The following is a 26,664-nucleotide window of genomic DNA, read 5'->3' as shown; positions in this document are numbered from 1 at the left end:
TAGGACCACAGTCCAGAATATCTGCTGGACTGGCACCACCAAAGTCGCAAGCATGTCTATTATTGGAGTTGTACTATATAAGGTTTAATTGCAACTGAGCCTTCCATTGGCAACCACTTGTTCATGATCACGAACACAAACTGTGTCTAATGTTTCTTTGCCCAACCCAAGAGTCAGGGTCGACGTCAGAAGGAATACTAGAAGGGGGTATTAGCATGTTAGAAGGGGGCACAGTGGAACATTCATAAACCTGCTTAGCAGGGGCGCTATTGGATATCAGGACCTGCCTGTCCTTAACACCATCCACCCCTCCGATGTCGGAGAAAAAGGCACTCCTTCTATTATGTCAAGCATCGCTGCTGACACAATGCTGGCTAGTGATATGCTGGGGGTGGGTGGAGAGTCGCTAATGTGCCTCAAGCTAGACACTAGTGACATGGGAGGGGATGGAGGCGGGTCTGACAGCAAGCGATGGCCATGACTGTATGGGGGAGCACTGCACCTTGTTTTTGTGGGGAAAATGCCCTCGGATGCCACCCCCTCACCTTGACACCAGCCCTGCCAAGAGTGTTGATGTCAGTTGTATTTCAGCAACTAGATGAAATCAACAAAGCCACTATGTGCCAAGCTGAGCCTGGCACCCTTCTGACCTGTTTAGATTTTTGCTGATGTGCTGGGATCAAGACAAGGGCATGGCTGAGTTTCAATTCCATTACGCCTGGGTAAGGCACACAAAGGATTTATAGCATGTCTCGTGCTGTCTGGTTTTGGGAAGGATGTCAAGGATGGATTAAACAAAAATGATTACACTCTGCAGAATTTTATTCAAAATTAGCTGACACCTAGACTTGCCAAATATCAAACAGACCACAATGATAGACTTATTCAGCAAAAATTGAGACCAGCTAGCAATATTCTAATTCAATTACTGAAGCCAAAAGAGGAATAATAATCAGGTCCTATGTTCTCTTGCGTCCTATTAGTTTTAAAAGGTAAAATTCTCTAGAATTCCTAAAATTAATGTTAAAAAATGAGGTAATTGAGCTGTTCAGCAGGAACTTAAAGCACAACTCAAAAAAAAAAGCCTCACATTTTCTTCATCGAGATTATATATTTTCTTACAATTAATCTTTCTAAACACATTCCATCAAGTACACTTCAGGTAACACTGATCACACAAGCATATTTCTGTGTGATAGGTTAAAAGTGTCAAAATAAATGTCAAGGTTAAGTTTGCAGTCTCATTTCAGAAGCCTAATAATTAAAAAAAATCTAAGTTTAACTAATGAGAGATAACTATCCAGTTAAAGGTGCTGTTTTTGACAGGTGACATTAAACTGAAACCCTTAACAGCACGATAAACCTCTGCAGCAGCTTTGAGTGCCCTATGAACATGCACCCCAAGATCTCTCAGTTCTCCCACACTGCTCAGAGTTGTGCCTTCAACTTTGACCTATTGAAATGAACCACTTCACGCTTTTCTGGGTTAAACTCCATCTGCCACTTCTCAGCACAGCTTCTCCATCCCATCCATGTCTCTTTGCAGCCTCTGGCAACCCTCCATACTATCCACCATGCTACCAACTTTAATGTCATCCACAAACTTACTCACCCACCCTTCCACTTCATTTATAAAAAATCTCAAAAAGAGTGACCCAAAAATGATCCCCGTGGAACGCCACTGTCACTGACCTCCACGCAGAATACACACCATCTACAGCACCCTCTTCATCCTCTGGGCAAGCCATTTCTCAATCAACAAAGCAAAGCCTCCTTGAATTTTTATGCCTCCTTACTTTCTGAAGAAGCCTTGCATGTGAAACCTTATCAAATGTCCTACTGAAATCCATATACATTTCATCTACTGATCTACCTTCAATATTATGCTATGAAAACGTCATTTAGTTTACAAATATATTTTTTCTCCACAGAGAAACTTTTGGATGAAAATAATACATTTAAAGTACCTGGAAAAGCTGGCATATTTCCTTGACTTAAACAAAACAAATATCAGAGACACCTGCTTCAAAAGGGCATCACTGTCTGTATAGAGGTACCGATGCACAGGAAAGGAAAGCCATAGAGAATTGTTAACTCGGCCGTGGTTATCATGGGCATGTAACAGAGTCGATAGATATATATAGATATGTTTTTGGGGGATGAATTGGGAAAGGTCTGTTAGAGTAGGGGATTCCATCCATACCTGCTGCTTTGCCACTTTTCAGTTGTTCGATTGCCTTATATGTCTCATCCAGGGTGGGAACCTCATCCAGCTCTAGCCTTAGGGGCTGTTGAGGGAGCTGGAGCAGGGCGGAATCTTGGACTGAGCGGTTGGTACTGAAAAGAGATTGGAAGTGTTCCAGAAGTCTGGAAGGCTGGCGGCAAAACTCTGCATGCCAAACTGCATGAGTTTTTCAAGCTTTGTTGGGACCAAGGTAAACTGCCTCAGGATCTTCGTGATGCCACCATCATCACCCTGTACAAAAACAAAGGCGAGAAATCAGACTGCTCAAACTACAGGGGAATCACGTTGCTCTCCATTGCAGGCAAAATCTTCGCTAGGATTCTACTAAATAGAATAATACCTAGTGTCGCTGAGAATATTCTCCCAGAATCACAGTGCGGCTTTCGCGCTAACAGAGGAACCACTGACATGGTCTTTGCCCTCAGACAGCTCCAAGAAAAGTGTAGAGAACAAAACAAAGGACTCTACATCACCTTTGTTGACCTCACCAAAGCCTTCGACACCGTGAGCAGGAAAAGGCTTTGGCAAATACTAGAGCGCATCGGATGTCCCCCAAAGTTCCTCAACATGATTATCCAACTGCACGAAAACCAACAAGGTCGGGTCAGATACAGCAATGAGCTCTCTGAACCCTTCTCCATTAACAATGGCGTGAAGCAAGGCTGTGTTCTCGCACCAACCCTCTTTTCAATCTTCTTCAGCATGATGCTGAACCAAGCCATGAAAGACCCCAACAATGAAGACGCTGTTTACATCCGGTACCGCACGGATGGCAGTCTCTTCAATCTGAGGCGCCTGCAAGCTCACACCAAGACACAAGAGAAACTTGTCCGTGAACTACTCTTTGCAGATGATGCCGCTTTAGTTGCCCATTCAGAGCCAGCTCTTCAGCGCTTGACGTCCTGCTTTGCGGAAACTGCCAAAATGTTTGGCCTGGAAGTCAGCCTGAAGAAAACTGAGGTCCTCCATCAGCCAGCTCCCCACCATGACTACCAGCCCCCCCACATCTCCATCGGGCACACAAAACTCAAAACGGTCAACCAGTTTACCTATCTCGGCTGCACCATTTCATCAGATGCAAGGATCGACAATGAGATAGACAACAGACTCGCCAAGGCAAATAGCGCCTTTGGAAGACTACACAAAAGAGTCTGGAAAAACAACCAACTGAAAAACCTCACAAAGATAAGCGTATACAGAGCCGTTGTCATACCCACACTCCTGTTCGGCTCCGAATCATGGGTCCTCTACCGGCACCACCTACGGCTCCTAGAACGCTTCCACCAGCGTTGTCTCCGCTCCATCCTCAACATCCATTGGAGCGCTCACACCCCTAACGTCGAGGTACTCGAGATGGCAGAGGTCGACAGCATCGAGTCCACGCTGCTGAAGATCCAGCTGCGCTGGATGGGTCACGTCTCCAGAATGGAGGACCATCGCCTTCCCAAGATCGTATTATATGGCGAGCTCTCCACTGGCCACCGTGACAGAGGTGCACCAAAGAAAAGGTACAAGGACTGCCTAAAGAAATCTCTTGGTGCCTGCCACATTGACCACCGCCAGTGGGCTGATAACGCCTCAAACCGTGCATCTTGGCGCCTCACAGTTTGGCGGGCAGCAGCCTCCTTTGAAGAAGACCGCAGAGCCCACCTCACTGACAAAAGGCAAAGGAGGAAAAACCCAACACCCAACCCCAACCAACCAATTTTCCCTTGCAACCGCTGCAATCGTGTCTGCCTGTCTCGCATCGGACTGGTCAGCCACGAACGAGCCTGCAGCTGACGTGGACTTTTTACCCCCTCCATAAATCTTCGTCCGCGAAGCCAAGCCAAAGAAGAAAAGAAGAAGTTAGAGTAGGTCACTTTCAAACAGATCTTATTTGAAATATTGGAGCTCTGCCCCATGCTAGACACATCGGGGCCTCAACAGCTTTTACAAGAGCTTTGGAAAGTGCTCAAGAGAGACTTCACTAATGAATTGTTGTTTGTAAATGGCAACAGATGAAAGAGCATGTTGGAGCTTCTGCTGTCTGGAAGACAAGTTCATGTGATTTTGCAAGCAGAGAGAGTCAAACAGGCTTTCTCTCAGAGAGAGAGGGAGAGAGATAACCTGTACAGTGTTACAGCCAGCAGAAGTAGCTGGGACTGGAAGAGGACAAGCTGGCAAGCTTGTCCAAAGCTGTTTGGAAGATGACCTGGTCAGGGCCCTTGTGGCTCATGCAAGAGGAGAGGACTGGCTGTCTAATGTTTCACTTGGAATAAGGGAAACAAGAAGGAACTCTGTGGTGACCTGAAAGAAAGAGGTTATCATCTGGAGAATCCTGAAGGGGCAAGTTTTGTCAGCAAGATACTGAGGTGATTGATGGAAGTACATCAGTTGTGGATGTTCTGGAACAACAAATCTCTCTCTGAAAACCAAAAAGAACCTTCCTGAGTGGTAAACATTTACCTTTCACGCACCAAAGCCTGGTGAACTTTATAAATGTTAAATTCTGTGCACAACATAAGAATTGCCCACAACCAGTGAACTTGGACGAATGAGAAGTGAGATTGGACTGTGAAACAAAGAACTTTTCTGAACTTACACACACATTACATACCCAGAATTAGAAGGGGGGTTAAGCAAGTCATAGAGATATTTTCATGTTTAAAGATCATTAAAAGCAACTTTTGTTTGAGTAACCATTTGTCTTGGTGAATATATATTGCTGCTGGGTTGATGGGTCCTCTGGGCTCGTAACAGGCATTAGATTTTCCTTCATTAAAAGCGGTGTCTCAAGAAAGTAGCCTCTATCATCAAGAACCCTCACCACCCAGCCCACGCCCTCTTCTCACAACTTCCATCAGGAAAAGGGGCTGAAGATGAACACAAAAACAGCTTCTTCCCCTCCACCTCGAAAACAGCAACTCATACATGTGACTTCTCTTGATCAAGTTCAGCTCAGCCTTCAATACTATTATTCCTTAAGTGCTGGTCAATAAGCTCCAAACCCTGGGCCTCTGCAACACCACCCCCCCCCCACCCCCTGCAACTAGATCCTTGACTTCCAGTACAGAAGTATGGATTGGAAACAACACAGACGGACCCCAAGGATGTGTGCTTAGCCCACTGCTCTACTCGTTATACACCCATGAGTGGGTGGCCAGGCACAATTCCAATACAAATTTGCCGATGACTCTGCGGTTGTCAGCAAAATCACAAACGGCAATGAGGAAGGGAACAGGAGGGAGATACATCAGCTCATTGAGAGGTGTCACACCAACAACCTTGTGTTCAATGTTAGCAAAATCAAGGAGATGATTGTGGACTTTAGGAGAAAGTCAGGAGAACACAAACCAGTCCTCATCGTGGGCTCAGATCAAGAGCCTCAAATTCCTTGGTGCCAATATCTCCGAGGATCTGTCCTGAAACCTCCACATTGATGCAATGACAAAGAAGGTTCGCCAGTGGTTATACTTTGTGAGGTATTTGAGGAGATTTGGTCTGTCACTGAAGACTTCTACAGGTGTACTGAGGAGAGCACTCTGGCTGCTTGCATCACTATCCAGTATGGAGGTTCCAATGCTCAGGACAAGAAAAATGCCAGAGGGCTGTTAACATCACGGGCATCAGAGTTCACTCCATCCAGGAGATCTACAAGAGTTGGTTTCCTAAGAAAGCAGCCTCTATCTTCAAGGATCCCACCACCCAGGTCATGCCAACTTCACTCTGCTACCATTGGGGAAAAGGTACAGGAGCTTGAAGACGAGCACTCAATGGCACAAGGACAGTTTCTTCCCCACCCCCACTGCCATCAGAATTCTGAATAATCAATGAACTAAAGACACTGCCTTACTATGACTTTTCAGGCACTTTAATAAGTTGGTTTATATGAATGTCGGCACTGCTGCAAAATAATAAATTTCTTGATATGTCCATGAGAATACATTCTGATCAAATAAACTGATATTGAAGTTGCTAGCTCGTATTATCAAAAAAAATAAAGCAAACCAGTGCCTCTTCAATCAATAAAACATCTTTCTTGCTCCGGAAGATTTGAAGCGTTTTCTTACTGTTTGCAGTGAGGAAGTAAAACACTGGTGTGGATGTTAGGATTGAAAAAGACAAATTGTAAAAGTGGAATGCAAGACATGAAACTGTTTACCACAAGCAAGCTACCAAATAAGCAAGGTACCCAAGGCATGGAACACATGTAGGCTGGGGGCTGATGGCGACTGCGGTCAAAAGACTCACACCAGGCTGCAGACTGCTGGAGACTGGCTCGAGACTGGCTGAAGGGTACCAGGTATCAGAACAGGGATGCAAGAGGCTACTGGTGGCTTTCTGATCATGTCAGAGATGTGAATCTAAAGCTCGGGTTGCCAATGATTTGGACTGAAGGCTGTGTGGTTGGGGAGGCTGCGGGAGATGAAGCCATTGGCACTCAGTGACTCTGCTGGACTCTATTGCTGCTCTTTCTCTGGATGTAAAGGGCACCGGTCAATGTTTGCAGATAGTGAACTTGCATAGAGTAGACTAAAGAAAATTTGGTGTAATTTCACATTTTCTGTTTTATTACATTGTAGCGGCCCACGCACGGAGACGCAGACTGGCCCACAAAATGGCCGACAAACGTGGCGAGCGCATGGTCTTGGGGCGGGGGTGACACCAGAAAGTCATCCCAGGTGACCTCCTGCACAGCAGAAAAATCGGGAACTATGGCGGGAACGCCAGCCAATCCCAGGCCTGCGCTCCGATGACGCAGGGCCCTGACGCCAGCGCCTGGGGCCCATATAAGTGAAATAAACCAGTCTTGATTGTCGTTCTTCTCCACACCCAAGTAGTGCGAATGCTGCAACATGACATTAATCTTGAATTGACTGAAGTCATTTCAGGATTTTATGATCTTTATGTGAAAAGCCACTGAATAAATTAATTAGTTATAACTAGACTGAGGAATGTGGGAGATGTGAAATGCAGAGTGGGAGGCAAGTCAGGCCGAACATGACCTCTATTTCCAGAGAGCATTCAAAGAAAGGTCAAAGAAAAATGCATCAGCTGAGCTGATATCAAAGATGGGCAACTGAAACAGACAGTTACCTGAAGCTGAAGTGTTCAGTATTGGATGCAGAAGGCTGCAACGGGCCTAGAAATAAGATGAAATGCTGTTCTTCAAGTTTGCATTGGGCTTCTGTGAACTGAACGCCGCTGTTCTGCTGAACGGTCACCTAATCCACATTTTAATATAAAGGTGATTATGTTGTGAACACCAAATTTTAAAAAAGAAATTGCTTCTTCTCCTTCAAGGAGTATTTTTGATGCCTGAATGGTGGGAGAGGAAGAGGTAAATGGACAAGTGCTGCAAGAAGACGGGTGCTTTGGAGCAAATGAAATAAAGGTGCAGGGAACAGTCCCTGCAAAATGCTGAAGGGACAGACCTGGGCAAGATGTAGTCAAGCATCTTTGGATCTGACATTTTTTAAGTATGTATTCAACAGGGCATGCAAAAATTAAGAATGTATTTGTTCACCCCTTTGATGAAGAAATGAATAACTCTGAAGAAAAGAGTCAGCAGATGCTGGAATCTGGAGGAAAGCAATGGGTCGAGCGGCATCTAAAGGAGAAAAAGGTTGGTTGGTGTTTTTCGTCTTGATAAAGGGTTGTTACCCAAAACAGCAACCATTTATTTCTCCCACTGTCACTGCTCGACCTGCTGAGTTCCTCCAGCAGATTGTTTACTTTGTGTCATGGAGAAAAGTTGGCAAGCCAGCGATCATCTTCTTTGTATTCAGCAATGAGTCAAAATGGCGAGGCAGTCAAGTCCAAAATAACAAATCTACCATTTATCTGGTGAACCAATACAAGCAGCATGAACATTTCATGCTGGTGCCACAAACCCTTTTGGGACCATTAATGTTTGGTCAAACCAGGCAACCAAATAGACTAGTAATGTCTAAAAGGAAGTATATAGAACATTTCAGCATCACGAGAAGATTACGGCCCATTAAGTACAAGTTAATATGGACCATTAAATGCGCAGACAAACAAATATAGTAGTTGATAGGTTGAGTAAACATGGTCTTCGCTAAAGTACTGTGGCCCGTACAATTATAAATGGAGCGATAATGGCCTAATGACAAGTGACGTACATGCTGTATGATCCTTCGTAAGCAATTCTAAATTAGAAAACAAATCATCATGTTAAACCTTGCTGGCAATAAGATTAAGGTCAGCTCATTGCTGGAATATATATTGTATCTTATGTATCATTACTTTATTGATGTGGTCATGGGAAATGTTATTGATGAGAAAATCCCTTAGTCGATTGAAATTAATTCCTCTATTAAATTAACTCGTCATGGCTCGTAATTGTGAGTGGCAGAGTGTTTCTGCCTCTGTTTTGTTTGCTATGAAATGCAAAGAATCCTGCATCTGTGATTAAAGATTTTTTTAATGTAGATCCGTTTATATATTAGCTTTTTATTTTTGTTTCTCTAATTTTGCACTTTATTATCAATGTTAGTATTAAGTAATACCAAAATCTTTGACCCAACTGAACCAACAATTACTTTATATGGAGACCATAACATTTAAAAATGCTTCATTCTAATTGTCTGATAATTCATATAATTAGCACTATTTTTATATTACATTTGGTTCAGCTGAGAAACTTAAAATTTTCATGAACCAACTGTACTTCGATGAAAATCGATCACGACGTTGACTGGCCAAGCTTCTTGTAGATAAACAGCACATGCTGAGGTCCAGAGTAGAATACAACAATGTCATGACCTCATGAACTGCCAAGTTGAGGTCACCCACAAATTGGAGGACCAACACCTTATATTCCACCTGGGAATTCTCCAACCAGTTTGTGTCAATACCAACTTCTCCAATCTCCCCTCCCTCAGTCCCTCTCTTTCCCACATCCATCTGTCTCTTTCCAGCTCCCCACCTTTTTCCGTTCTCCAATTAGAAAACCAACTTTCATAGCCCCCCCTGCTCTCTCACCAGTCACTTCTCAGCTTCACTCTCTTCTACCCTCCCACCTGTATCCACCTTTGATCCATTAGCCTGTTTTCCTCCCCCCTTCTCCTCTTCTATCCCAACTTTTCATTCAGGTTTTCCTGTTTCTTCTCACTCCTGAAGAAGGACTCAGGCCCAAAATGCCAAAAGCCTATTATTTCCAGTGGATGCTGTGTGGCCTGCCGAGTTTCTCCAGAAATTTTGCATTCAAACACCTCTTGTACGTTTCCTCTGTTCTGGCTCTGTACTCTTTTTCTTTTGCATCCAGTTCCTACGCGAAGTTACCCATTGTACCATTGCGCAGTCTTTCCCATTGGGCAATATTACCTAATCTGCCATTGTACAGTGTAACACTGTTATGAGCCCAGAAGATCCCAAAACCCAGCAGCAATATATATTCACCAAGACAAATGATTACTCAACAAAAGTTGCTTTTAATTTCTTTAACCATGAAAATAGAATCAAACTTTAACTTATCACTATTAACTTACTTAACCTAACTTAACCTGCTTCTAATTCTAAGCGCACGTGTATGTAATGTGTGTGTAAGTTCAGAAAAGTTCCTCCAAGTTCACTGGTTGCAGGCAGTTCTTATCTTCTTTCTTCTTTGGCTTGGCTTTGCGGACGAAGATTTATGGAGGGGTAATGTCCACGTCAGCTGCAGGCTCATTTGTGGCTGACAAGTCCAATGCGGGACAGGCAGACACAGTTGCAGCGTTTGCAAGGGAAAATTGGTTGGTTGGGGTTGGGTGTTGGGCTCTTCCTCCTTTGTCTTTTGTCAGTGAGGTGGGCTCTGCGGTCTTCTTCAAAGGAGGTTGCTGCCCGCCGAACTGTGAGGCGCCAAGATGCACGGTTTGAGGCGATATCAGCCCACTGGCGGTGGTCAATGTGGCAGGCATCAAGAGAATTCTTTAGGCAGTCCTTGTACCTCTTCTTTGGTGCACCTCTGTCACGGTGGCCAGTGGAGAGCTCGCCATATAACACGATCTTGGGAAGGCGATGGTCCTCCATTCTGGAGACGTGACCTACCCAGAGCAGTTGGATCTTCAGCAGCGTGGATTCGATGCTGTCGGCCTCTGCCATCTTGAGTACTTCGATGTTAGGGATGAAGTTGCTCCAATGAATGTTGAGGATGGAGCGGAGACAACGCTGGTTGAAGCGTTCTAGGAGCCGTAGGTGATGCCGGTAGAGGACCCATGAGCCAAATGTTTGGCCTGGAACTCAGCCTGAAGAAAACTGAGGTCCTCCATCAGCCAGCTCCCCACCATGACTACCAGCCTCCCCACATCTCCATCGGGCACACAAAACTCAAAACGGTCAACCAGTTTACCTATCTCGGCTGCACCATTTCATTGGATGCAAAGATCGACAACGAGATAGACAACAGACTCACCAAGGCAAATAGCGCCTTTGGAAGATTACACAAAAAAGTCTGGAAAAACAACCAACTGAAAAACCTCACAAAGATTAGCGTATACAGAGCCGTTGTCATACCCACACTCCTGTTTGGCTCCGAATCATGGGTCCTCTACCGGCATCACCTAGGCAGTTCTTATACTTCTACAAAATTTTACATTTATAAAATTCACCAGGCTTTGGTGCTTGAAAAGTAAATGGTTACCACTCAGGAAGGTTCGTCATTTTTCAGAGAGTGATTTTTTTTGTCCAGGACATTCACAACTGATATACTTCAATCAGCCACCTCAGTGTCTTGCTGATGAAACTTGCCCCTTCAGGGTTCTCCAGATGATAACCTATTTCTTTTAGGTTACCACAGAGTTCCTTTTTGTTTCCTTATTCCAAGTGAAACATTAGACAGCCAGTCCTCTCCTCTTGCATGAACCACAAGGGATTTGACCAGGCCGTCTTACAAATGGTCTTTCCATAAGCTTGCCAGCTTGTCCTGTTCCAGTCTCAGCTGCTGTCACCGACTGTAACACTGCAGAACTGATCTCTATCTCTGTCTCTGTCTCTGTCTCTGTCTCTCTCTCTCTCTCTCTCTCTGTCTCTGACTCTCTGAGAGAAAGTCTGTTTGATTCTCTCTGCATGTAAAACCACATGACCCTCTTAGAACAGCAAGCTCTCTTCCAGACAGAAAGCACTCCAACAAGATCTTTAATCTGTTGCTTTTTGTAAACAACAATCCATTAGTGATGTCTCTTGAGCACTCTTCAAAGCTTTTGCAAAAGCTCTGAGGCCCCAATATGTCTAGCATGGGGCAGAGCTCCAGTATTTTAAATAAGATCTATTTTAAAGTATTTTACCTACTCTAACAAACCTTTCCCAATTTATCTCCCAAAAGCTTATCTATATACTCTATGTCTTCTTTGGCTTGGCTTCGCGGACGAAGATTTATGGAAGGGGTAAAAAGTCCACGTCAGCTGCAGGCTCGTTTGTGGCTGACAAGTCCGACGCGGGACAGGCAGACACGATTGCAGCGGTTGCAGGGGAAAATTGGTTGGTTGGGGTTGGGTGTTGGGTTTTTCCTCCTTTGCCTTTTGTCAGTGAGGTGGGCTCTGCGGTCTTCTTCAAAGGAGGTTGCTGCCCGCCAAACTGTGAGGCGCCAAGATGCACGGTTTGAGGCGTTATCAGCCCACTGGCGGTGGTCAATGTGACAGGCACCAAGAGATTTCTTTAGGCAGTCCTTGTACCTTTTCTTTGGTGCACCTCTGTCACGGTGGCCAGTGGAGAGCTCGCCATATAACACGATCTTGGGAAGGCGATGGTCCTCCATTCTGGAGATGTGACCCATCCAGCGCAGCTGGATCTTCAGCAGCGTGGACTCGATGCTGTCAACCTCTGCCATCTCGAGTACTTCGACGTTAGGGATGTAAGCGCTCCAATGGATGTTGAGGATGGAGCGGAGACAACGCTGGTGGAAGCGTTCTAGGAGCCGTAGGTGGTGCCGGTAGAGGACCCATGATTCGGAGCCGAACAGGAGTGTGGGTATGACAACGGCTCTGTATACGCTTATCTTTGTGAGGTTTTTCAGTTGGTTGTTTTTCCAGACTCTTTTGTGTAGTCTTCCAAAGGCGCTATTTGCCTTGGCGAGTCTGTTGTCTATCTCATTGTCGATCCTTGCATCTGATGAAATGGTGCAGCCGAGATAGGTAAATTGGTTGACCGTTTTGAGTTTTGTGTGCCCGATGGAGATGTGGGGGGGCTGATAATCATGGTGGGGAGCTGGCTGATGGAGGACCTCAGTTTTCTTCAGGCTGACTTCCAGGCCAAACATTTTGGCAGTTTCCGCAAAGCAGGACGTCAAGCGCTGAAGAGCTGGCTCTGAATGGGCAACTAAAGCGGCATCATCTGCAAAGAGTAGTTCACGGACAAGTTTCTCTTGTGTCTTGGTGTGAGCTTGCAGGCGCCTCAGATTGAAGAGACTGCCATCCGTGCGGTACCGGATGTAAACAGCGTCTTCTTTGTTGGGGTCTTTCATGGCTTGGTTCAGCATCATGCTGAAGAAGATTGAAAAGAGGGTTGGTGCCAGAACACAGCCTTGCTTCACGCCATTGTTAATGGAGAAGGGTTCAGAGAGCTCATTGCTGTATCTGACCCGACCTTGTTGGTTTTCGTGCAGTTGGATAATCATGTTGAGGAACTTTGGGGGACATCCGATGCGCTCTAGTATTTGCCAAAGCCCTTTCCTGCTCACGGTGTTGAAGGCTTTGGTGAGGTCAACAAAGGTGATGTAGAGTCCTTTGTTTTGTTCTCTGCACTTTTCTTGGAGCTGTCTGAGGGCAAAGACCATGTCAGTAGTTCCTCTGTTTGCGCGAAAGCTGCACTGTGATTCTGGGAGAATATTCTCGGCGACACTATGTATTATTCTATTTAGTAGAATCCTAGCGAAGATTTTGCCTGCAATGGAGAGCAATGTGATTCCCCTGTAGTTTGAGCAGTCTGATTTCTCGCCTTTGTTTTTGTACAGGGTGATGATGGTGGCATCACGAAGATCCTGAGGCAGTTTACCTTGGTCCCAACAAAGCTTGAAAAACTCATGCAGTTTGGCATGCAGAGTTTTGCCGCCAGCCTTCCAGACTTCTGGGGGGATTCCATCCATACCTGCTGCTTTGCCACTTTTCAGTTGTTCGATTGCCTTATATGTCTCATCCAGGGTGGGAACCTCATCCAGCTCTAGCCTTAGGGGCTGTTGAGGGAGCTGGAGCAGGGCGGAATCTTGGACTGAGCAGTTGGCACTGAAAAGAGATTGGAAGTGTTCTGACCATCGGTTGAGGATGGAGATCTTGTCGCTGAGGAGGACTTTGCCGTCTGAGCTGCGCAGCGGGCTTTGGACTTGGGGTGAGGGGCCGTACACAGCCTTTAGAGCCTCGTAGAAACCCCTGTCACAATACAAGGTGCAATATTACCCATTGTACAATTGGGCACAGTTTCCCAAGAGGCAATGTTGCCAATTGTTCCATTGGACATTGTTACCCAAGGTGCAATGTTACTCATTGAGCCATCATGCAATGTTACCCATTAGTCATTGTGTCATTGTTAACTATTGAGCTGGGTCATGGAGCTCAACAACTTAACTGCCTCAGGTTTAATTCACAAAGCATAAATCAACATGGGGTCAGTAGCCCTGTTAAAGTGTAACAAGAAGAAACATCATTAAAGTAGTAAAACTTCCCTCTTAGAAATAAATTAATTTGTGTGTCCCTGTTGTGATGTTTCTTCTATTGTGATAAGGAAACTTGAGTTCATTTGTATTGCTTATATTTTGTTGTCAACTCACGACCTCGTGGGACACATCCATTTTGTGCATCTAATCTGAGGTGGGATATTCCATCTCTGATTCCTTCTATTGGTCAGGAGGATCACCAACCACCAATCATCACATCCTCTTGCCTTAAGATGTTAAATCTAGCAAAATTACATGGTAATGCAGCATTTATCTAGATTTAAAGTTAAGCACAATCATAAATGCAAACCTCAACAGCATAAATTTTTTAAAGAGTGCAGTTTATTTTTCTTTTAGAGATTCAGTCTGTCGGGTGCTTTGATGTGTGGATCTTTTCAACACAGGTGCTTGTGTCGGTTCTGCTGGTCCACTACTGTCTAACACTGGTGGTGTCTCTTCTGTTGCTGTGCAGGCTGGATCTTCTGCACTTGTCTGTTCCTGCAGCGTCACTTGCGTTTTCAGCAGGCTCTCTCGATTCCTCCTCAGTATTTGACCATCCTCTGTTCTGACCGTGTAGGATCTTGGATTTACTTCCTCCAGAGCAGTGGCCTTCTTCTACAGGTGTTGGAGTCTCACTATGTCAAATTGTTCCAGTGGCCCTAAGTTTATCATTATTATGTGCTTGCCATGTGATCTACATAGCTCTGCTGAGATTTCACAGTGTAAATTCTGTTATTTTGCATGCTTAGGAGCTGTGGGGTAAAAAAGGAAGAAAGCCCAGATGGTTGTATTATTTTGTCTTCTAAAGGTGCAGAATGTCCCTGTTAAATGTATGATTCTAGCAAGGTAATTCTTCTATGCAGTTTTTAACTCATCCACCTGTTTTCACCTTGTAAATATAGTTCTTTTTAAATAGTTTGAAAATATTTTAAAATGCAAAATGTTTTCCTGGGCAAATCTTTAAAGTTCTCAGCTAATACTGTGTACACTGAGTTGAGGACATATTAGATATTAAATATGTGAGGAAAAGGATGAATGAGACACACACTGCTGTTACATTGCTTAGGGAGCAAAGGGGTTTAAAAAAAAAGAAAGCTCAGAAGACAATGAGGGTTGTATTATTTTGTCTTCTAAAGGGAGCAAATAAATGCTGGAAAACAATTCCATGAGTTATCTCTTCTTCTACGCCCAATGATACAATTGCAATTGGGGGCAGAGTCCAGCACATTAGGTGCCTTCAGACAGCTGAGAGCATGGAGAACTTTGGAAATGAGCTACTTGCCTAAAGTGGACTTTGTGAATCGTGTTGACTATCTATGCAACTTTTGATTATGGTACCAGAGTTATGTTTTCTTTATTTTTATAGTGTAACTGGATTATTGTTTCCTGCTAACTTCGAGTGCAATAGAAGGAAAGGTCACTTGTGCATACATGCTACCGACTAGTTCTATTGCAGAATATGTAGCTCCCATAAAATCTTCAAAGGCTCAAGTCTTGGACCAAGTATCTCTGCCTGACACAAGAAAAGTTTTAGCATCTTGGTGAAAATCTCTCTCATCACCATCATTGACAAAATACTAAACAGCAGATATAACAGAGATTAGAGAAGAAAATACAATGGTATTTGTGGTTTATTAAAAGAAAACATGGGTAATTGGCCTTGGGAGGTGGGCTGTAACTGATCTATTGATTGGAGATGCTTACTCTTGGAGAGAGGCTACAGGTTCTGCTTCACCTTTCATGTTTTTCTGCGGAGGGAAATGGAATAGTAGAGATTTAAGCATTGCAAAGATTTGGACAAAGCTAAGGAGCTCAGAAAAAAAAACTTGTGCATGAGTTAAAGTTCAAAGTTCAGATGATTGGGAGAGTACATACATAGTGTATGTCACACATCGCCAAAGGCACAAAGCGAGTAGGGCAGGGAGTTAAGTATGCAGCTCTGTGGTGCTCCAGTCATGGTGGAGATTGTGGAGGAGATGTTCTAGCCAATCTGCACTGATTGGGGTCTGGAGATGAGGTAATTCAGGATCCAATTACACAGTGGGGCGTTGAGGCCCAAGTCTTGGAGTTAACTGATTATTTTTGAGGGAATGAAAATAAGATAAGAGGATAAGATTTTTTAAAAATAGAATGGACTCATATAGGTGGAATGAGTTTGAAAAGCCAAATTGTCTTTCCCTGACCCATGTGTTGAGTTTGTTATCACCTTTTCCATTCAAATCATATCATCTCTGCCTAATGGTGATGTTGAATGATCCATTGCATTTCATTTCTTTTGCCCTGATGAAAGTAGGTGAGAACTCTTTGATGGATGTGCGGGGTAACATAACTCTCCGTTCCCAACCAATCAGCTCAATAAAAGGCCAGAAGACATGTTATTGGTTGCTATTTAGAAACAGCAAAGCAATTGCACATTAAATTTGAGGGGATATTATTTTTCTTGCCTTTGTTTTCCTTTCTTGGTTGGAAATCGTCTTCCTGGTCTCTGTTTTTGGAAACTATCATAAGAACAGTCTGCTTGATGTTCTTTCTGTTATTCTCTTCATCTTGTGGAGAAGCAGTGTGGTGTCTGACTGATTTCAGAACCATGTTGTTTGATGTGTAGAGAATCAAATCTAGAACCTCTTCGTCTAATTAAAAAGGTGTTGGAAAAAGGTGTAGATCCATTGCAGTGGTATTTGTATCAAATTATGCAAATATACCTTGTAATGTATTTTAAAAGAGGGCGAACATGTTTAAGAAGTGAAGAGCAGCCAGTAATGGCAGCATTTGGAAAAATAATGGAATCACTTCCAAAGCTGAAAACAAAACCCAAGTTTATAGAGGAAAAAGCATCAACATCGATTGCAAATGAGCAAATTTTGCTACATGGACTGTGGACAATCATAACCCTTTCATCCTCGTTATATAATTTTAGAATATGAATGGGTTTTACACTGATGATCCAATCAGAAATCTTATGAATAAGTCAGCAATATTGCAATGCCATGATCAGAACAATTCCCACAGAGTGAAAGTGAGGTAATGTTACATGACCTTAGGTAGGCTCCCACTTGGAATATTGTGTTCGCTACTGGAAAGGTGTGGATGCCATAGAATGGATGACAAGGAGATTTACAAGGAAGTTGCCTGGATTGGAGAGCATGCCTTATGAGGATAGGTGAGTGAACTTGGTCTTTTCTCCTTGGAGTGACAGAGGACAAGGGACAACCTGATGGAGGTGGACAAGATGATGAGAGGCATTGATCATGTGCAAGGCAAGAGGCTTTTTCCCCCAGGTCTGAAATGGTTAACCTGAGAAGGCATCATTTTAAAGTGCAGAGTATGGGGGGGTGCAAAAAGTAAGTTGGAATCAGAGGTGCATGGAATGTGCTGATAGCATCAGTGGTGGAGGCAGGTTGAATAGGATCTTTTAAGAGACTATTAGATAGGTACATGGACTGAAAAAATGGAGGGTAATGCAGTAGGGCAATTCTAATGAGTGTAGATTATTAGGATGACACATCACTGTAGGCCAAAGGGTCTGTACTGTAGGTTTCTCCGTTCTATGCATCAAAGGGAAAGCACAGAAACAAATCAATTGGCGCAAATAGTCATTTTTGCTCTAAATGAATCTTTCTTTATTCTTTCTCATCCATCTCCATCAGTATGCGCCAGCCTTCCCAGCTCCATCACAAGGGCATATGTGATAGATTCATAGATAAGAGCAGAGATTTTCAACTTCAGGATCCATTGACAGAATGGATAGTCATGGTGAAGGAGCAGAGTCATTCAGGGTGGAAGATTGGGTGACTGAGTCCCAACCATTTCACAACCTAGAAATTAAACGTATGAAATCAATGATTTACTCTCAATGGATGATTCTGAATTGTAAGTAACAATGTGATTCTATTGAACATCATGAGAGTAAAGAAGTCACAGGATATGAAAATGGGGAGTTGGATATTCACATTCTTCAATCAGTGTGGCAGTATATTTCAGTCAGATGAACTATGGTTGCATATTAACAGGAAGATAAATGACATGTGACAGAACAGTAAAAATATAGAAATCAATCAAAGTTATGTTTCAGAATCATAAAACATGATAAAGTCAAATTAAGCTTTCAAATTCTTTCAAATTCTTTCAAATTCTTTCAAATTCTTTCAAATTCTTTCTGAGAATTATTATGAAATGTGGAGGTTATGCTAAATCTCAATTCAACTTTACTTGCACAATTGATTCAATTCTAATTGCCACTTTATAGAAAACTAAAAAGATATACTGGAAAAAGAGCACAAGGATTGAAAAGGATGATGCCAGAGCTGCAAACATTGGATATCTCTTTCCATGACGGAGCTCGGAGAAAACTGGGGTCAGGCTTGAAAATGATGTGGCCTGCCCAAATTTGACTGTGACACTCAATTTGAGGAGAACCTGAGATATAATGTGATATATGTTGACCTGAGATATAATGTGATATATGTTGGCTTGAGATATAATGTGGTCATTATATATTTCCTACCAGTGGATTGGATGATTTTACAAGTGATCCTTCTCCCTCGTTTAGAGATGACATCCATATGCTGTCCATGTCTACAGCTCAAGCAGGGTGATTAGGATCACCGCTCCTCACTGTAGGTTTAAGAAGTACTCAAAGATCATTCTTCCATAGCAGTCAAAGATTGACCTGCCATACAGGGATTTCAACATCAAAGTGAGGGTAAGAAAGGTTCTACAGATTCTGGCTAATCCTGTAGAATATCTCCACCCATTAGAATATCTGTTTGGAGGTAAAATAAAGTCCTGCAATGAGGAGGATTGGGAAGAAGCCCAGTTAACAGTGAGACTTGGTCTGCCATAGCTTCAACATCATCATGGAGGAGAGGAGGGTTGTTAATAATTTGGACTATTTTAAAAAAAATTTAGATGTACAGCACGGTAACAGGACATTTTTGGTTATGAGTCCATGATAATCAATTTGCACCCAATTAACCTACACCCCTAGTACATTTTAGAACAGTAGGAGGAAACCAAAATGCCCAGAGAAAACTCACGCAGACACGAGGAGAATGTATATACTCTTTCCAGACAGAGTAGTATTGGAACCATGGTCCCATTCACTGGCATAAAGGCATTGCCTTAACCGCTAAGCCAACCGTGCCACCCTAATGTTAGTCTCTAGTGTTGAATTCATCACATGGGAAGGATCACATCTGATGTACCTTTCGATGGTTGGTTATCTGGGATGTGCTTCTCAATTACGAAGATCCTTCTGTTGACTCTCTGTGGTAGACAACAGGAAATCTCTGTAATTACCATAATCAGACCTTTCCAACCACAGTGTCTCTGGTATTCTCTCATCTTCCTTGATGAAGAAGTTGTGATTTAGCTCCACAACAGAAGTACTTCTCTGCCATCCTTTAGTACTTGAGAAGGGATCCTGTTTGCACGAGAGCCTTATTGATTAAAAGAGTCCTGCAGGCCTGGGGCAGCGTTAATATTGTAGTGGGTACCATGAAGTGAAATAGTAAAGAAAGACATGTGGGTGCAGACTTACTCACTCTTTTTCCATTCTAATTTCTTAGTAGGATGGGGTTTGGTTGAATCGCTGCTCCACAGGTTTCACATTGAATGAGAGTTAATTGCCTCTGTTTAGGAATCCCAGCTTTCCTCTGTTTTATTTTGTGGGAAAGTGTGGAGAAGTGGAGCAGCACGGAGCATTTGCTGCTTGTCAGGGTACAAATGAGTCGTGTGTTTCCCACAGTGTCAGGGTTGCAACAGTTATCAGAATCAAGATTGATTGTCATGAACAAATCATGAATTTTGATGTTTTGCGGCAGCATCTCAGTGCAAACATTCATATTAAAACTATCTTACGACATTACAAAAAAAATAATAAAACAGTAATAACAATAATAGTGGATGAAAAGTGAGGCCGTGCCTTTGGTTCATTGATCATTCAGGAATCTGATGGCAGTGGGGAAGAAGCTGTCCTTATGCCGCTGAGTGCTTCTCTTTAGGCTCCTGTACCTTTTCCCCAATGGTAGCAGAGAGAAGAGGGCATGGCCTGGGTGGTGGGGGTCTATGTGGATAGAGGCTGCTTTTTTAAGATGGTCCTCGATGGAGTGAAGTCTGGTGCCTGTGATGTGACAGGCTGAGTCAACAACCATCTGGACTTTATTCTTGTCCTGGGAATTGGTGCCTCCATACCAGGCAGTGATACAACTAGCCAGAATGCTCTCCACGGTAAACCTGTAGAAGTTTACGAAAGTCCTTGGTGACATACCGAACCTTCTCAGACACCTCACAATGCATAGCCTCTGGCAAGACTTCTTTGTGATTGGATCAATATGGAGTCTCCAGGACAGAACCTCAGAAATGTTGACACTCAGGAATTTTAAGTTCTTGACCGTCTCCACTACTGAGCCCTCGATGAGGACTGGGACATGTTCCCCGACCTCCTCCTGAAGTCCACAGTGATCGCCTTGGTTTTGCTGAGGTTGAGCTCAAGGTTGTTTTGTGACACCAACTCAACAAGCTGATCTGTTTCCCTCCTGTATGCTTCCTCATTGCCGTTTATGATTCTCTCGGCAACTGTGGTGTCATCGGCAAACATGTCGATGGCATTGGAATTGTGCCTGGCCACACAGTCATGGGTGTATAATGAGTAGAGCAGTGGGCTAAACACACATCCTTGGGGTATGTCTGTGTTGATGATCAGTGAGGAGGAGATATTGCTTCCAATTTGTACTGATTGTCGTCTTCCAATGAGAAAGTCAAGAATCCAGTTGCCGGGGGGGGGGAGGTGGGGTACAGAGGTAAGGATCATGAAAGCATGATAAAAATGCAAGCTCTTTCTCATATTCAGGCCAAATTAACCCCATGTAATGCAAGTAATTCCCTTGACACCAGGTACATACCTAGATATAATGGAGTGCTGATTCTAAAGGACTCCAAAAGTCCAGGTTAAGATAACATGTCAGCACTTGGAAACAGTTGCTTTTTTATGCACCTTATTTCAGTCTTGTTATTATGCATGTGGTTTAACATTTATTTTGGCTGCCTTACTATTGTTGAAGCTTGAAAACAAATGTAATGGTGTCTGAGTTTAATGAAGAAGCCAAGCAAATTTTTGCACCAATATCTTTATTTCTGGTCTGCGCTGGTTCCCGTTGGTCAATAATTTAGAACTCTTATGTACATGAACTCTAAGTGCAAATCTCAAAGACATTGAGGGCCTGTGATAATTTAGTGTCATCTTAAATAGCACAATTAAAATTAAGGCAGAAATCTGCTTGAATAGTAATGTAAAAGTGTTTTTTTTAAAAGAAAATAACATTCATATTGTCTTTACCCCCTCATTTCAGCAGACTCACTATTTGGGACTTGAAGCTTTGACCTGCTGAGGTATCCCAGCATGCACCACACAGGGCATCCATCTGGCCATGCTCGGGAGAGCAGAAAAAGAAATAAAATCTCGTGGTTTACTTAATAATTTCCAAATTTTAATAACCATATCAATTAACATTTCTGTCTCACTAAAGGGAATGGAACGTGAACTTTTATTCTCGGAAACACTCTTTCTGTGTAAAAATATCAAAATAAATGTTGGGTCCCTTCTGTTGTTTTTATCCACATAATGGGACCCAGGATGGAGGAGTAAGTCACAAATTGCTCTATGATTCTTTTTACTTTTTGTCACATTAAACTTGCATCAAAAATTTCAGCCAGTTATTTCCAGTTGTATTTTGCTATTATTTGATATTATATTTGTGGCTAAATTTGCCAATGACATCAAAACAGGTGGTAGAGCCGGTGGTGCTGAGGACATGGAAAGGCTGCAGAGAGTCTTGGCGAGATTAGGAGAATGGGCAAAGAGGTAGCAGATGAAATGCAATGTTGGGAAGTGTACAGTTGTACAGTTTGGTACAAGACATTTATGGTCAGACTATTATTTAGATGGTACCGCACGGATGGCAGTCTCTTCAATCTGAGGCGCCTGCAAGCTCACACCAAGACACAAGAGAAACTTGTCCGTGAACTACTCTTTGCAGACGATGCCGCTTTAGTTGCCCATTCAGAGCCAGCTCTTCAGCGCTTGACGTCCTGGTTTGCGCAAACTGCCAAAATGTTTGGCCTGGAAGTCAGCCTGAAGAAAACTGAGGTCCTCCATCAGCCAGCTCCCCACCATGACTACCAGCCCCCCCACATCTCCATCGGGCACACAAAACTCAAAACGGTCAACCAGTTTACCTATCTCGGCTGCACCATTTCATCAGATGCAAGGATCGACAATGAGATAGACAACAGACTCGCCAAGGCAAATAGCGCCTTTGGAAGACTACACAAAAGAGTCTGGAAAAACAACCAACTGAAAAACCTCACAAAGATAAGCGTATACAGAGCCGTTGTCATACCCACACTCCTGTTCGGCTCCGAATCATGGGTCCTCCACTGGCATCACCTACGGCTCCTAGAACGCTTCCACCAGCGTTGTCTCCGCTCCATCCTCAACATTCATTGGAGCGCTTACATCCCTAACGTCGAAGTACTCGAGATGGCAGAGGTCGACAGCATCGAGTCCACGCTGCTGAAGATCCAGCTGCGCTGGGTGGGTCACGTCTCCAGAATGGAGGACCATCGCCTTCCCAAGATCGTGTTATATGGCGAGCTCTCCACTGGCCACCATGACAGAGGTGCACAAAAGAAGAGGTACAAGGACTGCCTAAAGAAATCTCTTGGTGCCTGCCACATTGACCACCGCCAGTGGGCTGATATCACCTCAAACCGTGCATCTTGGCGCCTCACAGTTTGGCGGGCAGCAACCTCCTTTGAAGAAGACCACAGAGCCCACCTCACTGACAAAAGGCAAAGGAGGAAAAACCCAACACCCAACCCCAACCAACCAATTTTCCCCTGCAACCACTGTAACCGTGTCTGCCTGTCCCGCATCGGACTTGTCAGCCACAAATGAGCCTGCAGCTGACGTGGACATTTACCCCCTCCATAAATCTTCGTCCGCGAAGCCAAGCCAAAGAAAGAAGATTATTTAGATGGTGGGGAAATTCAAAATTCAGAGGTGCAAAGGGACTTGAGAGCCTTCATGCTGGATGCCCCAAGGGTTAACCTCCAGGTTGAGTAAGTGGTGAAGAAGGCAAAAGCAATGTTGCCATTCATTTCTAGAGGGATAGCACACAAGAGCAGGGATATAATGTTGAGTCTCTATAGGGTATTGGTGAGATCTCACTTGAAGTAGTGAGTACAATTTTGGGTGCCTTCTTTGGAAAAGGATATGCTAAAATTGCAGAGGTTCAGAGAATACTTACTTGAATGATACCAGCAATGAAAGAATTAGGATATGAGGAACATTTGATGCTCTTTGGACTATACTTGTTGGAGTACAGAAGGATGAGGGGGACATCAAAGAAACATTTTGAATGCTGAAAGACCTGGACCAATGGTTCTCAACTTTTATCTTTCCATTCACATTCCATTTTAAGTAATCCTTATGCCATAGGTGCTCTGTGATTAGTAAGGGATTGCTTAAGGTGGTATGTGGGTGGAAAGAAAAAGTTTGAAAACCACTTTTTTAATCATCCCTAATTAAGTGCATGGTTTCAAAACTCCAAAGGAAATGGGCCAATGGCAACTTTTCTAAAGCAAAATATTTCAGTAACAATTGGGTCTAGATCAGTGGTTCTCAACCTTCCCTTCCCACTCACATACCACTTTAAGCAATCCCTTACTAATTATGGATCACCAATGGCATAGGGATTACTTAAATTGGTACATGAGTGGAAAGAAAAAGATTGAGAACCACTGGCTTGGACAGAGTAGCTGTGACAAAGTTGTTTCCCGTGGTAGGAGAATCTTGGCCACAATTTCATGGTAAAAGGGCAACTATTTAAAGCAGAAATGCAGAGAAATTTCTTTAGCCAGACGGTCATGAGTCTGTGGAACTTGTTGCCACATTTGGCAGTGGAAGTGAGGTCGTTGGGTGTATTTAAGACAGAAATTGACAGGTATTTGATTAGTCTTGCCATCAAGTTACGGGGAGAAGGCCGGGGAGTGGGGTTGAGTGATAAGGATCAGCTCGTGATTAAATGACAGAGCAGACCTGACCTGATTGGCCTACTTCTGCTCTTATATTCTCGTGGTGTGATATTTCACCATGGCATTGATCAATTTTTGGAATCTGGGCCCTGCAAGCAAGTTCAATGTTTGTTGTCACTCCTTAATTTCTCTTGTGAAGCCAGTGTCGTCCCACTTTCTTGATTGGCATCCTGCAATGTGCAATATGTTTTGTCTGCAATGGTCCTCATGGAATGTTTTGAAGGTAATTGAATCAAGTTGTTGTAATTAGCAATGAACAAGAATCATTGCCCTGCCCAAGATTCTTACTTTGGCAGTGAGATCTGCCAGCAAATAACCAGTCCCTTTCCCCCCCACTCCCTCATCCTCCCGATTACAATCTAGACCTCTGCTTCGCTGACCTTTACGGTGAGATTGAAATCCTGAGATCTTCCATGGTTCCCAGTATTGTAGTGCTCGATTCAAGACCAACTCTCATGCATTTAATGATTTAATGCTTCATTTTATTTGCATACCTTTGCAATGACAGCTGTATCTGGACCATTCCAGCAGTTACAAAAAGGTATGATTGTGTTATTGGTCTCAGTATCCAGTCATTTGGACTCGTAAATCAGAAAGCACACATTCACCTCCCCCAGTGGCAACTTGAGAATTTTAATTCACTTCAAATGATTAGCAATGATCAAATTGTTGCTTTGTCAAACCTCTTGGATTTGGGAGTTGTGCGGAGAAGGAATTCCAATCTTCTCACCTGATCCTGCCCAGAAGTGATCTTGGTCCCAGTCAGTGTGGTTAACCCTTAACTATCCCAGGAAACAGGTCTGTAGCATCAAACTCATACAAATGTTTAAGAAACTAAAACTGCTCCAAAAATAAATTCTCCTTCAGAAATGATGATGGCACATGGTTTCCTCACAGCTGTGGAGCTGAACAAAATGAAAATTCCTGCTGCTTAAAGTTTTTGATGGGAGGACAATCTCTGATATTGGTATGAATAAGTCACTATTAAGTTATCCAGGAATGAAATCCACAGGAGTGCATATCATGGGCATGTGAAACAGACTCAAAGCATTTGTGCATAATGGTGTTTGCCACACACCAAAACACACTGAGAAAATGAGTTTCATTAAAACAGTCCTGGCAGGAAATTGAGTGTAATATTTGAATGGCTTCATTCCTGTGATCCCCATGGGGCTGGCTGGTAGGTAAGTCCGCAACTCAAAACATTTCAATCTTAACTACCCAATCCCTAGACATTGATGAAGTCATTTTAATCTAAACTGACCCTTGAAAAGCTGATGGCATCTAGCGTGAACTGGATTTATACCCTGGCTAATTTCAGTCTCAGTGGAGAGTGGGGGAGAAAAGCAGTGATGCATCTGGCCCAATCAATTTTCCAGTGATACTCAAGTTTCCTAGGGTTGTGAAAGGTCTGACATGAGGCTTTTCCTTCCCATTTTGCTGTCAATCCAGTACCTGAAATCAAAAGAAAATGTTACAGAAATCACTAGATATTAAAAGGTCAGAGCATAAGGACACTATCTGAACGCCCGCAGTATTAGAAATCAGGTTAGTGAACTTGAGGCGCAAATTGGTACCCTTGCCTATGATTTGGTAGCCATCACGGAAACATGGCTACAAGGTGACCCTAAATGGGAATTAAACTTTCAAGGGTATCAGGTGGTGCAAAGAGATAGACAGGATGGTAAGGGAGGTGGAGTTGCACTCTTAATCGAAGATGAGCTCCAGGCAATAGTGAGGGATGATATAAGATCTAAAGAGCATAATGTTGAGTCCATTTGGGTAGAGATAAAGAGTAACAAAGGGAAAAAATTATTGGTGGGTGTTATCTATCGCCCACCAAATAACAATAGTTTAGTGGCACAGGAAATAAATAGAGAGATAAGTGAGGCATGTAATAATGATACGGCAGTAGTCATGGGGGACTTTAACTTCCACATAGATTGGGAAAATCAAGTTGGTCGTGGGAGTCTGGAAGAGGACTTCATAGAATGCATCCACGGAGGCTTTCTTGAGCAGCATGTTAAGGAACAACAAGAGAAAATGCTCTCCTGGATCTAGTGTTGTGCAATGAGATAGGTAGAGTAAATGATGTAATAGTCAGAGACCATCTGGGAAATAGCGATCATAGTATGATTGAATTTCTCATTCAGATGGAAGGGGAAATAGTTAGATCTAAAACTAATTATGCTTAAATAGGGGTGACTACCATAGGATGAGGGAGAAATTGGGCAGAGTGGACTGGGAGCACAAGCTAATTGATGAAACAGTTGAGGAACAGTGGAAGATTTTCAAAGAAATATTTTGTAATGCTCAACAAAAATATATTCCGGTCAGGAAAAAGGGCAGCAAGGGAGGGAAAAATCAACCGTGGTTAACAAAGGAAATAAAAGAGAGTATAAAACTGAAGGTGTACAAAGCTGCAAAGAGCAGTGGGAAACTGGAAGATTGGGATAACTTTAAGAGACAACAAGTGGTTACAAAGCGGGTAATAAGAAATGGGAAAAAGGATTATGAAAGTAAATTGGCACAAAATATAAAAACAGAAAGCAAAAAATGTTATAAATATATAAAACGGAAGAGGGTGGCCAGAGTTAACATAGGACCCATGGAGAATGAGAAAGGAAAATTGGTAGCAAAAAATGAGGAAATGGCCGAGGCATTTTACATGAAAGAGGAATTAGGGGATATGGGG

The sequence above is a fragment of the Narcine bancroftii genome, chromosome 9 (genome assembly GCF_036971445.1).
Source record: "Narcine bancroftii isolate sNarBan1 chromosome 9, sNarBan1.hap1, whole genome shotgun sequence".
Lineage (NCBI taxonomy): Eukaryota > Metazoa > Chordata > Chondrichthyes > Torpediniformes > Narcinidae > Narcine > Narcine bancroftii.
This window is presented reverse-complemented; position numbering follows the sequence as displayed.